This window comes from Kryptolebias marmoratus, linkage group LG13 (assembly GCF_001649575.2).
Source record: "Kryptolebias marmoratus isolate JLee-2015 linkage group LG13, ASM164957v2, whole genome shotgun sequence".
NCBI classification, from domain to species: Eukaryota; Metazoa; Chordata; class Actinopteri; order Cyprinodontiformes; family Rivulidae; genus Kryptolebias; species Kryptolebias marmoratus.
This window is the reverse complement of record NC_051442.1, coordinates 7568336-7571913: the sequence shown is the minus strand read 5'-3', so window position 1 is coordinate 7571913 and position 3578 is coordinate 7568336.

Below are 3578 nucleotides of genomic sequence, written 5' to 3'. Positions count from 1 at the left end.
ATATATATATATATATATATATATATNCGGTGCTTTAAACGACATGAAAGCCTCCCACGTTGTGTCCAAATCTGCACCAACATGCAAATGACGGCAGGGATCGAAACAGGTGTTGCGTCGAGTTGTGTTCCTCCCCTTAACCTCAGCCGATTTAAGTAAAACTTCAAACAAAACACCTTAATCTGTTCTTTTTAATCCTCTCTTTTTGCCAGTTTTATCAAGAAAAAAACACACACCCTGATGGTAAAATGTCACAACTAAAGATGGTTTCTCCCGTGTTCACATGTCTGAGTCGTTTCCTCTTGACGCTCATGTCCTGAAATCTTGTAGATTTGGCCAGGAGTAAAAGGCACTCTAACGCGCTTCTTATTTCTTCTTATTTGTGCAAATCCAAGATGATAAATCTGTGTTTGCAGGCGCGCGTGTGCATGCGTGCGCACCGTAAATACTGCTTAAGATATCTTGAAGATTGTGTTTGCATATATATATATATATATATATATATATATATATATATATATATATATATATATATATGAAGAAAAAAAAATTAAAAAAATAGCATTAGAGTAATTCATAACCATTTGCTACTCACACTTATTTATTTTTTTGCCCCTTTGCTCATTCTTTTAATTCTATTTTGCCTTTTTGAGGATTACTGTTTTATGAAATAGGAAGCTGTAAATGGATCGGAGCTGTTCACAATAAGATTTCTTTGTAAGTAGTAATTAATATTCTAACTTGAAGAATCCAGGGTAAGACAAGATCTTTTTTTTTTTTTTGGACATTCACTAGGAAGATGTTAACATGTGCATGTTTCTATTTAAATACAGTTGTATAAATTGTAAATATAACATGTCTTAAAGAGTGAATTTTTACTACAGGTTGGCATTTTTATTAAATTTAAGAAAGAAAATGCTGTAAATATATTGTAAAAGACTTTATGCACATTTTCTTTTTCCTCTCTGGGCTTTTGTGTTGTTGCCCCCCCCCCCCCCAAGTTGTTACAGATGACATCCCAGTCTGTTAACACTGTATATCAAATTGATTTCTCTCTTTTTCTTACGAGCTCGTACACTTTGTCTTCTTATCCACCGTCTCGTATCATGGTCGCCACATAATCAGTGATGTCTCTAAATCCAATATTTTTGTCTTCTCTGTATTTAATATGGAGTCGTGTATTTCATTAAGTGTATATTGTTGCTCTCACGTGATGGATGGATGGCATGTACAGCCTTGTCTGCTTCTTCCAGAGAGAGAGACGTGTATTTACTGTGTCCCTTTTGAACAATTGTTCCAATGCGTCTTTTCAAACAGAGGTATTTCTCATCAGAGCAGTTGTAGCAGTTTATACAGTATGTTGTATAACATCTTTTCTATAAGGCGTCTCCAAGGTGAGACCAGCAGCATACACTATGTTCAATAATAATCTAAATTGGGCTTAGTTTTAAGAGAACTGATGATAGAGATGCTATATATGATGGATGCAATATGATTTAAGGTACCCATTGAGTTTGATCTTCAAACTTAGGTTATGTAATTTAAAGCATTGTCGTGAAGTGAGTATTAATTGTGACTAATGAGAGTCTGTCCTGAATATTCTTTGTATTTTGCCGTATTGAGAATAAAATATATATGGATATGTTTAAATGGGCGTCGCTGAATTTGTGTTGGCAGCAAAAAAACAAATGTAATGTGAATTCTTTTAAATATGTCGTAGCTGATAACTGATCCACAACACCACAAACATGTTGCACAAAATCTTTGTTTAAAAGTTTGCCATTAACTATTAAAGTCTTAGTAAAAAGAAATATCTCATGAACCACTAGATGGTAATAATGAAACAAAATGTCCACATCAATATGGCTACAAACTGATGTTAGAGACACAAAAATGATTGTATTTATCTTAATTTGACAGATACTGAGCTAAAATGCACGAGATACTGCAAATTATTTCAAGTTATGTAGAAAATGGCTACAACTCTTGTCAGTCTTCATATAAAATGATCTTAGTTTAAAGTTTTATTATGAAAGGTGGCAGGTGATTTGCATTCCTTTAAGGAATTTTAGGCATTTAATTATTAATGTTTGTTCTATTGTAAAAGGAGAGAGATCCATGCACCAACTTGAACAGCAAATTAATGAATCATAACCTGAACAGGGAGGAGCAGGACACAAAAATGTGTCTGTCACGATGTTAAAGGCTCCAAAAGATTACCAGTTAACTGTGTTTAAAGCAGTCTTTACAACTGAGGTGATAGTTTAAGTATACACAGAAATGTAGCAGTTTAAAATGGAAAAAAACCTGATCTTTTAACTAAATAAAAATGACAGAGGAGTTATATTGTGAGCAATTCAGATCATTTGGGCCAACCTTTTTGGTCTATTTTCAAGCGAAGAATGTGTTCAGGCAATCTTTCTGTGCATGAATCCACAAAACTAAAGTAGTTTATATAGCTTTGCATTGCAGAGCTTCTTACGAATGATTAGCTTCTCTCAATCCACAACGTGCTGCCCTCAGAAATTTAACTCTCATGCATTTTCTGGCACCTATTTCCAGAGGACATGTGAACTCTGTTTTTATTACAAAACATTACCATGCCTCATTTAGTACTATTTGTCTTCCTTCATATTTTCCTTTACTGACCATTACATTTAAAAGATGCGCATTTTCCTCTCAGTAATGGACATTTAATTAAATGAGCTGATCTATGACTTCATAGAAGTTTAAGACGCCTCATAAATATTAATATTAATGTTTTTAGTAACCTCCATCTTGTGTAACCTTGGCATTAAAGACCGCCAACACCTTTTCAGACATTTCTCATTCCTTTGTGAACATTAGAGCAGCTTAGTTTTTTATTTTTGTTTATTTTTGGATTGGACTTCATATCTTTTTAGAGAGGTTTTCCTGTTTTTGTGCCTATCTGAGATCATTTTGTTTCATTTTGATGTGTTTTGTATTTTCCGTCATTAACTTATTCATACATTTGTGCTCATTTGCATTCATTCTGTTATTTTCTGTTACAACTGAGTAATTTTAATTTAATTTGTCTGTCATGTTCTGTTCTCGGATGATTTTGTATCTTGTGCTGCCTTGATACTTTTTGTACCAATTTGATTGCCTAATGTTTGTTTTTATGTTTCATTTTGGTAGCTTTTAAAAATATTTTCATTGACGTTTAATGTTTTTGAGAACATTTCCATGAAGCAAATAATTTACTGCCCTGCCTTGTGATTTGTAACTCAGGTTTTATTTTGCAAGTTTAAATTATTCATCTAGATAAAGAAAGGCCACCTGACTCCGCTGTTGTCACGTGCTGAATTGTTTTCCTTTCTAAAACTTGAGCTTACATGCCTGTGTTATTTAAATCAGTGTTAAACCCGACAGATTCAGATTTAGCTTCATCTTCCTCTCACTGAATAGAAGTTAATTTTAACAATACAGGGAAATTCACTTTTTCCTCGTTCCTCCATTAACGCCGACTGACCAATAGGGTGTCGAGTATTCCCAAAGCGCCCGCCCACCGCGGAATCTGATTGGCTCGGTTGCTCCTCCGTTACCTGTCATCCGCT